Here is a 12,878-nt window from a genome sequence, read left to right on the forward strand (position 1 = left end):
CATCTGCAAAAAGTGTGGGTTTGAGTAATTGCATTTGGTAGGTCATTTATGTATAGGAGAAAGAGAAGAGGGCCAAGGACACTTCCCTGTGGGACACCAACTGTAATTGGTTGTGCGGAAGAGCTTGCCCCATTTGCGTACACATATTGGCTTCTGTTGCTGAAGTAAGACTTGAGGTAGTTGAGGGAGTGCCCTCTAATACCATAGTGTGACAATTTTACGTGGAGCAAGTCATGGTCAACTGTATCAAAAGCTTTACGTAAGTCAATGAAGATCCCCAGTGGGACTTCTTTTTTCTCTATTGCAGTGTATATATGTTCTAGCATGTGTATAATAGCATCATTAGTATTTTTATTAGGCCTGAATCCAAATTGGCAGGGGTTGAGAATGTTTTGGGAGATGAGGTAGGAGTAGATTCGTTTATGAATTAATTTTTCGAAGATTTTTGAGAGGGTGTAAATTGGATATTGGCCTATAGTTATTCAACTCTGTTTGGTCTCCTCCTTTATGGATCGGGGTGACCCTTGCTATTTTGAGAACTGTAGGGAAGGTGGAGGATTCAATGGATTTGTTAGTGTTGCAATGATTGGTGATAGTACTTGTGACGCTTTTTTGTATATAAAGGGTGGTAAGGTATTTAAATCTCCTGCCTTGTTTTTCAGTGCGTTGATAATAAGGGAGACTTCGTATGGGTTAGTCGGAGCTAGGAACAGTGTGTTCGGGTAGTTGCCAGTGAGGTAGTCATTTGGTGGGGTATCTGAGCTTGGGATTTTATTGGCAAGGTTTTGACCTATAGTGGAGAAGAAATCATTGAGTCTGTTTGCTGTTTCTGTTGGTGGGAGTTGGGGTTCATCTGATTTTGCTATTTTTATTTCGCTATGTCGTGATATCTTTTTTGTTCCCAGAATTTCTGATAGGGTCTTCCAGGTCTTTTTTATATCACCTCGTAAGTTGGATAATCTGTTCTCATAATACAATTTTTTTGCCCTTCTTATCAGGCTGGTTAGGATTGACGAGTAACGTTTTGTTTGGTCTCTCGTTACGTGACCCATTCCGTACTGTTTTTCATATCGGTGTTTTGTATTTATGGATTTGAGAATGCTGGGTGTTAGCCAGGGACTGTTCAGTCTCTTAGCTGTCATCTGTTTAGTTTTTTTAGGGCAGTGCTTGTTATACAGGTATTGGGTCTTTTTTAGAAAATTATTAAAACATTCGTCAATATCTGTATAGATTTCTAGCTCAGTGTGCCAGTCAATGTTTGTTACTGCTGTTGTGAAGTTATTAATGGCTGCCTCATTGTGAAGTCTGAAGGTGACTTTAGTAGTGTCTTGGGGTATTTTACCAAGAGTTATGAGGAAAGTAGGGTAGTGGTCTGTGGTATTATCTGTAATTATGCCTGATTTTAAAGGGGATATGGTGTTGGTCCAGATGTGGTCAAGTAGGGAAACACTAGTCTCTGTAACTCTTGTAGGTTTTGTTACTGTTGGTAGCAACATGCAGTTACTCATTGTGTTTGTGAATTCAGTAATGTGTGGGTCCTGGTCTTGTAGGAGATTTATATTGAAGTCACCTGAGAGTAGCAAGTGATCTTTGTTCATGCGTGCATCAGTTATCATACTTCCTAGGTTTTGACTAAATTGGCTAATGTTTGATTGTGGAACTCTGTAGATGTTTATCACTGTGAGAGGTTTTTGCAGGTATTTGGATTTGAATTTAGCTATTATATACTCCCCATGTTCATCCCTTGTGCAAGTATTAGTGATACATTCTAGTTGGTCTGAGTAGTATATAGCTGTGCCACCCCCTTGTTGGTCTGGCCTACAGTTGTGTATGACTGTGTAACCAGGAATGGCAGACATCTGTAGTATCAGGCTTTAGCCAGGTTTCAGTTAGTGTAATGATGGACATATTGGCATGTAAGGAATTTAGTAATGCTAGGAGGTCATCATAATGCTTGCTTAAAGATCTGATATTGTAGTTAAAGATAGTTATGTTGTTGTTGGCTCTGAGAAGTGCCTTTGATTGTTCTGCTGTGTAGTAATTACAGTAGCTGTTTGAATCATTTGTCACTAAAGAGGTTGCTATCAGGATCAATGCTTGTAATCATAAGATTTGTAGTGAATCTATAGTTAGACTTAAGTAAAAAATAAAGTAAATATTCTAAAGCTAAAAAAATAGCACCTGAATTATTTAAAAAATGTAAATAATAATGAGCTAAGGTAGTATAGCCTGTATAGCACTAAGGAAGTCTGAAATGACCACAAATGGTCACACTGGCATACGTGATCATACGCGACCACCTACAGGTTAATGTGCCAGTGTCAAATTAAAGAATCACGGTTACTAGGAAACCAAGGGAGAAAGTGTTATTCTCAGATTTCACACAAAAAATGAGTCTCGCAAGAAAACGACAGAACCTCCTGTACAGAGTGAGAAAACTGAAACTTGAGAATAATGATAAAATTCACCAGTGCTTTGTACGTGATGGACAAATTCTAGTAAGAAAAACAAATGTAGGCCGTGTGTACTATATTACAAATGAAAATGAACTAGCGAACTTCCTTCATGACGCAAACATTACAGAGTCTGATTGATATTAGTGACCAAATCATGTACTACGTTAGTATGTTATTATGCCATTATTGAATTAATCCCTGTACTATCACCTCCTGGATAATATTTACTACCTCATTATCCCATGTGTCCCACACAGTTCCTTGTGTGACCCAATTTGTTATCTTCCCAGATTTCCCTTTCACAATTTATTACTTGTTAATAATATCTGTATTACCATTTATTCCTACTTAAGCACTGTTATAATTCTTCTATAATATTACCTAATTTTCCCTTTGCTCCTAAACAACAACAAACTAGTGTATGCTCCTACTACACTACAGTGTAATTCCTTGTACCATCTTTCACTAACTAGTATCAACTACCTCAAATAATATTTCTTTAGTGGTATCAATTGCTCAAACTTTGTTATAAGGCAAATCCTACTCTGATTAATTTCATATCATAGTGTTAATTTAAAGGTTGTTTTTACCACTACTTAATTTAGTCACTTTTTACATTTCTCCTGAAATAATTCTCTATATACCAATACATTGTACTGCCCTTTATTCAGTAATTACTATACTGCTAGTTCTAACAACAATTAAAGGGCTAATTTCAGGAGATTTAATATTTTTTTTCCCACTTGTCCATATAGTCACATTTATTAAAATACTCCAGGTGCTATTGACTGCCTCAGGTGCTATTGACTGCCTCAGGTGCTATTGACTGCCTCAGGTGCTATTGACTGCCTCAGGTGCTACTGATTTTGTTTTAATTCTTGTTTTTAATACATTCTTTCATTATTATATTCACTAGTTCCTTTACTCTAGCTGTAAATATCTACTGTAGTTCATAAACTCACATTTGTTGAAACAATTAAGGTGCTATTAGATGCTTAAGTGTATAACTGAATTATCTGTTCTGTAATAGTCCCTTTTTTCCTTCAAATTTTTACAAGTTTTAAGAATAATTACAAAGTCTTATTCATAAGTCTAGTTGTAGATTCAATATAACTTTTATATTATTTTACTCAGAAAATCTAGTTTGTAAAATTACTCTCATCCTATGATTACAAACATAGATCCTGATGTAAACTTTTTACTAAATGAAATACATGAATCAACCAGTAACTGTAATTACTATACAGCAGACCAAACAAAGACATTACTCAGTGCAAACAATAACATAACCATCTTTAACTACAATGTCAGATCCTTGAGCAAACATTATGATGACCTCACAGCATTACTCAGTTCCCTTCATTCCAATATATCAATCATCACACTCACAGAAACCTGGCTTAAGCCTGATATTACAGATGTCTATACCATTCCTGGCTACATGGCCATACACAACTATAGAACAGACCAGCAAGGGGGAGGAACAGCTATATACTACTCAAATCAACTCGAATGCATTAATAAATCCTGCACAAGGGACGAACATGGAGAATATATCATAGCCAAATTTAAATCAAAAGACCTGCAAAAACCCCTCAGTTATAAACATCTACAGAGTACCACAGTCAAACATTTATCACTTTAGTGAAAAACTAGGAAACATGATTACTGATGCACACATGAATAAAGACCGCCTACTACTAACAGGAGATTTCAACATAAACATACTACACGACCAGGACCCACAAGTAACCGAATTCACAAACACAATGAGTAACTGCCTGTTGCTACCAGCAATATCTAAACCTACAAGAATTGCCGAGACAAGCATCTCCTTGATAGACCACATCTGGACAAACGTATCCCCTTTAAAATCAGGCATAATCACAGACAACACTACAGACCACTACCCAACCTTTCTCGTAACTAATCTGGGCAAACTGCCACAAGACATTACTAAAGTAACCTTCAGACTACATAACGAGACAGCAGTTAACAACTTTATAGCGGCTATGAATAACATAGATTGGCAAAATGAGCTTGAAACATATACAGATATGAATGAATGTATAAATAATTCTCTAAAAAAAAGCCCAATGCCTCTATAACAGACATTGCCCCAGAAAAAGTAAACAGATCACAGCAAAGAGACTGAATAATCCCTGGCTAACACCAAGCATCCTCAAATCCATTAACACAAAGCACATATATGAAAAACAGTATAGAATGGGTAAAGTAACTAGAGAACAGTCTAAACGTTACTCGTCAGCACTTACCAGCCTGATAAGAAAATAGACTACATAACATCAAAGACTAAATAGACTACATAACATCAAAGGTGATATGAAAAAAACTTGGAAAACTCTATCTGAAATTCTTGGAAATAAAAGTTATCCAAAAACAAAACAATCACACTAACAAAACCAGATGACCCCCCCCACTCTCACCTACCGAAACAGCAAATACTCGATGTTTTCTTCTCCACCATAGGTAAAAATCTAGCGAAAAAAATACCAAGCGTAAACACCCGTCCATCAGACTACCTCATAGTTACCTACCCAAATACGCTATTCCTAGCTCCAACCTACCCCATAGACGTTACTCATCATAAACACCCTTAAAAGCAAGGCAGGAGACATAACAGCTTGCCTGCTTTTATGTACAAAAAAGCTTCTCAAGTATTGTCACCAATTATTGCAACACTCTTTAACAAATCCATTGAATCAGCTACCTTCCCAACAATTCTCAAAATAGTGAGGGTCACTCTGATCCACAAAGGAGGTGACCAAGCTCTCTAAAATCTTTGAAAAATTAATGCATAGACGGATCTATTCCTATCTCGTCTCGCACATATTAAACCCTTGTCAGTTTGGATTCAGGAATAATAAAAGCACGAATGATGCTATCATACACATGCTAGAACTAATATATACCGCACTCGAAAAGAAAAAAGTCCCGCTGGGCATTTTCACTGATTTACATAAAGCTTTCAATACAGTTTATCATGAACTGTTGTACTCCAAATTAACGCACTATGGTATCAGAGGCCACTCCCTCAACTACCTAAAATCATACCTTAGTAACAGAACTCAATATGTGTATGCAAATAATGCAAACTCTTCCACCCAACCAATCACAGTAGGAGTCCCACAAGGAAGTGTCCTTGGACCACTCCTCTTTCTCATCTACATCAATGATCTACCGAATGCATCACAGCTACTCAAACCCATATTATTTGCAGATGACACTACGTATGTCTTTTCCCACCCAAACAGTCATACTAGCAAACAGTCAATACCGAATTGCAGAAAATATCTGCCTGGATGATGACTAATAAACTTACCCTGAATACTGATAAAACCTATTTCATTCAGTTTGGAAATAAAGCTGCAAATGCTCCGATTAACATAACGCTAAATGGATCATCAGTCACAAGACTCGCAGAGGGAAAATTCCTAGGTATCCACCTTGACAGTAGCCTTTAGTTCTGGACACACGTACAACAAATCACCAAGAAAATCTCCAAGACTGTAGGCATACTATCAAAGATAAGGTACTACGTTCCACAATCAGCTCTTCTGGCACTGTACCATTCACTCATATACCCCTTTATCTTACATATGGAATTTGTGCATGGGGATCAACAACATCCAATCACCTAAAACCCCTCGTAACCCAGCAAAAGGCAGCAGTAAGAATGATAACGAATTCCCACTCCTGCCAGCATACTCCACCAATTTTCAAAAGTCTGAATCTGCTCGCCATTAAGAACATCCATACTTATTCATGTGCCTACTACATACACAGAACAATACACACAAATATAAACCCTCCACTCAAACTTCTCCTCACCAACTTAAACAGGACACATGACCACAACACAAGACACAGATCTATTTTTGATATACCTCGTGTCCATATCACACTGTGTAAAAACTCTATGCACATAAAGGCCATAAAATATGGAATTCATTACCAGAAGATATTAAAGTAACCCAGTCTGAAAACCAGTTAAAGACTCTTCTCAAAAGCCACTTAATCACCCTAGACTAAATGCTAAATACTCAGTACACACACTTGCCTATGTACTCCCACATCATAACTTCAACAATCACTTTGAACCTTTTATCCATTGTTGACAGGGATATAATTGAACCATTGTTTTCCACAAAAAGCAATTTAGACTATAAGAATACATGTATATCCTTTTTCTTGTACAAATTTAATTCACTTATAATTAATAATCTACTGTTCAGCTAGGAAATAATTACTGTCCTACTGTACAACTATGATAAAATCCTTAGTGTTAAGTAGACTGTAAGCCAATAATGTTAAGTTGGCCCATAATGCCTAGGCATAATAGAGGCTCTCTGCATTGCAACCCACTATTGTAAATATAAACTCTCAATGTACTGTTTGCAAAGACATAAAATAAATAAATAAATGCTATACGGATAAGTGCTACAAGAATGGTATACAATTCAGCCGTAAAAATGCTAACCAAGGGTAACAAATGTCCTCGCACGATACTGCTGTGAATCCGACGCCGTCAGAAGACTTAGAACCATCGGTGTACACTGCTATGACATGAGAATGAGAGCAGAAGTGGTCAAGAAAAAAAGAGCGGGAAGCCACCGTAGGTAGTTGGGCTTTCGCGCATGGCAGTAGGAAAGAACGCACGAACAGCTGGAACTTCCCAAGGGGGCAGGGAAAAGTGAGATGCTACATGAATATAGAAAGGTGGTAACTGAAGAGAAGACAAGAGCAAATGGAGGCAGAGAGAAAAGGGGTGGAGTAAGCAGGGGCGATGAACAAATAATGTCGTCTAACATCAGTGACCATCCTATATATGGAAGGATTGTGGAGGTCATGAGATTGAACATAACAGCAAAGGCAATGGGCATCACGGCGATCGGACAAGGATGGAATATTCGCTTCTGCATAGACTCTCGACAGGGTATGAACGAAAGGCACCAAGGCACAGACGGAGACCTTGGTGATGACTGGGATCTAGCTTAGACAGAGTTGTGGGAGAGGCCGCAGAATAGATTTGGTCACCATAATCCAGTTTGGACAAGACTAGGGTGGAATGCAAATGGAGGAGTGCAACGATCTGCTTCCCATGAACGATGCGCAAGAACTTTAAGAAAATTTAGCCGACCATGGCAAGTTGTCTTTTAAGAAATGTGTGGTCTCCATGTGATCTGGCGATCAAAGAGCAGGCCCAGAAACCTGACCATATCACATGCCGAAATACGTGAACCATGTAAGTGCAACTGAATATCCGGAATAAAAGGACTTCTAGTGAAGGTAATGAACCGGGTTTTCGTACTAGAAAATTTAAAGCCGTGAGAAGTGGTCCAATGGGAGACTCGATCTCTCTCAACCTGAAGGGAGGCTGCTATTAGTCGACAGTCGGCACCTGAGTAAGCTATAGTGAAGTCATCAACATAGTGATGACCCAATATGTGGAAGAACAGAAGGTAGGTCATTTATAGCTAAGAGAAAGTAGTGCTGAGGACACAACTTTGTAGAACTCCCTCGGCTTGTACGAAGTCCGAGGAAAGCGAGACACCAATACGGGCCCGAAAATGGTTATCGGACAAGAAAGCAGCAATGAAGTTTGGTAGATTACTGCAGAGGCCTAAAGAGTGGGCTTGGGCTAGGATGTTATACCTCCAAGTGGTGTCATATGTCATATGCCTTCTCTAGATAAAAAAAAAAAAAAAAAAAAGACAGCTAGGACAGAGTGGTTGTTAGCAAAGGCATTTCGAATATACGTATCTTAGTGGAGCAAGGGGTCTACAGTAGAGCGGCCTTTGCGAAAGCCATATTGGTGAGGGGAAAGGCTATTGTGCCTCTAAGAATCACATCAGACGTCTATTCGCAAACTGTTCCATCACCTTGCAGACCACACTGGTCAGGGCAATGGGATGATAGTGAGAGCTGTCAAGTCCCGAGGCTTCCAATTTGCAAAACGGTAGTACAATAGCCGATTTCCAGTGTCAAGGGAGAACCCCTTGCTTCCAAATTAGACTGAAAAGATGTAAAGGAATGGGAAGGCCATAGAATGGATATGTTGAAGCATACTGATGTGGATATCATCAGGTCCCAGTGCCAACGGCCAGCAAATGGAAAGTGTGGACTTAAGTTCTAGAAGAGTAAAAGGTACGGTATATGGCTCCAACCCATCGGAACTCTAAGGGCAATTGCTCTTTGGTAGGTTTAGACACAAGAAATGAGGGACAGAGGTGAAGCCCTTGGGAGATATGGACAAGATAGTGCACGATTGCTGTGGCAACTTCTAAAGGCTCTGCGACAACTCCAGCAACCCGCAGAATTAAAAAATGAAATTAAAAACGTAATATCAGAGATACAGAATGCACTGGAGGGAGAAAAATAGAGCAAACTGAAAACCATCAGTGTAAATAAATACGAGCTGCAGTATAATGTAGTGGGGAACAAACAAAGACTTGTTGATACGGTATATCAATGTGTACAAAAACCACGATTTCATTAAATGATTTGTCAGGCAAAGGATCAGAAGAATGTAACAGCAAGTCTCCCAAAATGGGGTAAATGACAGCAGAATGAATTTTGGGCTCTTGCAACCCAACACGTATTGGGGACAACTGGGGGAACAATTGGAATTCTCCTCAATTGCCCCTAAGGCTACGAACATTCCATTGTATAAAAGACATTATGTACAGAAAACAAAAATGACAACAATAAGAAACTATAAAACCTATGAGCTGTTAGGATCAGTAAAGTTAACGTGTGGGGGCAATGGTAAGTGTGTAAGAAAGAATTAGAATATTGCAGAGGAATAGATGGGTCTTGAAATAGAAGGGGTAGAAGGTGCATTGGTGTCCATCGGGGGTGTAGTCTCCGCTATAAAGCTGGATATTGCATCTAACGTTTCAGTCAGTGAGGAAGCCGACGATGCCATGATGCTAGAGACAGGATAGGTATTGCAAGTAAAGATCAGAGTAACTATGGAGGCCGCCAAAGAGGTCTGAGGGATGGGGTGGGGTAGTATGAGCCTGGAGAGATGCATTGGCTGGGGAAGAAGAGTCCTGCAGTGTAACAGGAGAGGAAGGAGGTTGGAGGGTAACTATGGAAGAAGACAGGGGGGTAACAGGGAAAGAGGGAACTACACTAGGGGGTGTGAACCTCCACCTTTGCATGAGAGCTGGAAAGGGAGTGAGAACTAGTCTCTGAGGTAGAAGATAGATTCTGTATAGGTGATGGACGCAAAGCAAATGTAGGTCTGTGAGGTCTAGTAGACTGAGAAGCGAGCGAGATGAAGTAGAAAGTGGTGGAGGTAGGAGTGTCAGAGGATAAAACTGCAAAAGCATTAGAAACTGGGGTGACCCCAGAAGACACAGATGCAGAGGGATTGGGGGGCAGGAGGACTGTCAATGTTGGAGGTCTGTGGGGTACTCGAGCATATGGGACACAAGGAAGTTTTCCTAGAAGGCGGAGCTGAGAGACTGCCAGTGTAAGTAAAGCCCTCGCACTCTTTAAGGTAACGGATCTCTCATTCATTACGATAGACCTGGCAACGGTGGGAAAAGGAAGGATGAGGTTCCTTGCAATTGAATCAAGAGGGGGGAAGACTACAAGACATATTGGAATGATCTGCTGCACCACAGATTGGGCATTTCACCATAGATTTGCAGTGTTTAGTGGGGTGCCCAAAATGCCAGCAATTAAGACACTGTTGGGGAGTGGGAACTACTTGACAGACCTCTGAATGATTGCCCGCAATATAGACAGAGGACGGAAGTTCATGGCAGTCGAAGGTTAAATAAGTGACGTTACTAGAAAAGCACCTTCGCCCATGAGTGTGCAGCATGTATGTATCTACCTTAAGAATGGGGAGTTTTTGAAGGACTAGTTGTTCTAAAATACCATCGCTGCAAGACAAAAAAAATCACTGTACAATGGTACGCAGTAAGACCACAGTACCACTGCAAGAATCAAGAGTAGTGTGCTTATGAACGGTGACTGGTATGTTATCAATGAAAGTGATGCAGGAGAGAGCATGAGCTTACTCTGAATTCTGTACTGTTATGACACGCGCACTACTTTGAAGAGCGTGGAAAGATGTATTTTGGCCAATGTGCCTTAAAAGTGTTTTACCAATTCCATGATCAGACAGATAATCCATTTGAGACATAGTTCGTAAAGAAAAGAATTCTGTCCATTGCACACTCGTTAGCCCGGTACACAAAGGTAGTGAGAGTCATGTAGGTTGTTTTTGAGTGATCAACAAACGGTCACCAGTAGGTTGACGTGGATGTTTAGGAGTAGTACCGTGGGCGATCTGACTCGAGGGAGGTGAGCGATCCAAAAACCATCGCACAGTATTCGGGAAAGCTGGACGCAACATGAAAGGCGTGCTAGAAGTAGCAGCATGGACAGATATGGGTGACACTGCAGCACTTGAAGCAGGTGACAGTGTCACCAGCAGAAGGTACAGGGGTATGAGAAAAGTAGAGAATGGACTGATAACAAAGCCGGGTCAGAACAAGGTGGGAGGAGGAAGGGTTTCATTAGGTGAAGACTCCATAATAAAGGTGGTTCTTCCGTTATTTTAGAAAAGAGTGACAGTGGAGGGACAGTCACTAAGAGGCACAGAAGGGCCGGAAGTTCACCCCCTCATCCGAGAGGGCCTTGAGCCCATGGGCAGTGAAGATGTGGCATGGAACCCGTGCCATACCCTACCCTTCATGCCAGTAAACTAGCGCTCCAGGATAGCAGCCTCACATCTACCGAGCCACCTCGGCAGACAAAAAGGGCAGTCGGAAACCCGCCACAAAGTGCACCTCCTTTAGCTGCCACCTCCCAGAACCAACAGGCAGCTTCTAGAGATACACCCATTATCTGAAGGGCACCCCATTCACTTCTCGCAAATCTGGGAAGGGAGCAGGGCACTTTCAGACAATTCAGATTCCATGGCAAACCACACCACCCCCGAGGGACCCCTCGGATTGGGATGAACCCAGGCACACTAGAAACCCTAATGCCCGAGGGGAGGACCCTAAAGACTACAAATGGGATGGGAAACAAGGGGAGGGTGGGGAGAGGGGAGGAAAGGGGGAGGAAAAAAGGGGGGGTCATGGGGAGGGTGGGGTAGGGAAGGGAGGATTGGGGTGTAATTAGGTTGGGTCTGAGGAAGGAGACCAAAAGGTCTAATTCCTCAGACCAAGAGCCTCTTCACCACACCAAGGAGCCCCCCCTTGAAGAGGTACCAGTAATGAGTACTGTAGCTAAACCTACAATTGTCTCATCCAGTCCATGTAAGCTCTTTGAATGTTTGTGTTCATTTTACCTTAAATGGGCAAGACGGCTACAGTGTAGTTCCTCGACTTGTAGTGCCACTTTGTCTGCACTTTCAACAATAATTATAATTTTTGTTCCTTGATCCTTTTTTTTTTTCCCTGTTAGCAGAGAGGGAGAGTGGCTCTGACCATCCTTCATTGCCTCCTTTGTAATTGCAAGAGTAGAGATAAAATATTGTGAAACTGCCGTTAACTTAGTATGATGTACTTAAGCGGTTTGGTGCAGGAAGGTGTATTTCTGAAGCCTTGTGGAAACTCACTTTAGCCCAACAGTATCTGGATACAATCCTCTTCAAAAGGGGTGTTCCTTGATGTAAAGATCTGTACATGAGAAATTTGACATTTTTCTTTTTTGTCTTCCTCGGACCAAACCTAATTACCCTCACTCCTTCCTCTCCCTCCACATAACCTCTCCCCATCCCTCTTATTTTCCCTTGTACTTCAGTTGGCCTGTAGAGATTTCCCATTTGGAATTATAGATTCCAGGTTGAGAAAATTTATCTTCCTTATTCTTTTGAGGTTCTCGGTGGTGTTTGCCTTATCTGAATCTAGGGATGATGTTTGCCTTCTGGAAGGTGGCTTGGGTGTACTCAAGGTTGCAGGTGTATCTTTGGAAGCTACCTGTCAGTTTTGTGAGGTGGTAGCCAGAGGGATTATGCCTACTGGCAGATTTTGGACCCCATTCTTTGTCTTCTGGGGTGTCTTGGTGGATATGAGGTTGCTATCCTGGTTTGTCGGTTTACTGACACGAAGTGTAGTGTTACTGATAATTAACCTCTCCTCAGTCATGCTCGCCTATTACTTCAGCCATTGCGGATCTAGATACTGCAAGCTTACCCCTTCGGCACTGACCTCATAGACTGCAATGAGTATGTAGAGGTGCAGGATGTCATTCTGCAGCTGCCATATGGCCCACTCACTGTCTACAACATCTACAGAAGTTCAGCTTGTCCTCGATACTTTGGAGGTGGCAGCCCTTGCCCCTGCTGAGGTTCTTGTAGTAGCAGGAGACTTCAGTGCCCACCACCCTATCCTTAACTCCATTTCTAACACCAACTAAGCTGGGAGACACCTA

Source organism: Cherax quadricarinatus, chromosome 94, assembly GCF_038502225.1.
Source record: "Cherax quadricarinatus isolate ZL_2023a chromosome 94, ASM3850222v1, whole genome shotgun sequence".
Taxonomy (NCBI): Eukaryota; Metazoa; Arthropoda; class Malacostraca; order Decapoda; family Parastacidae; genus Cherax; species Cherax quadricarinatus.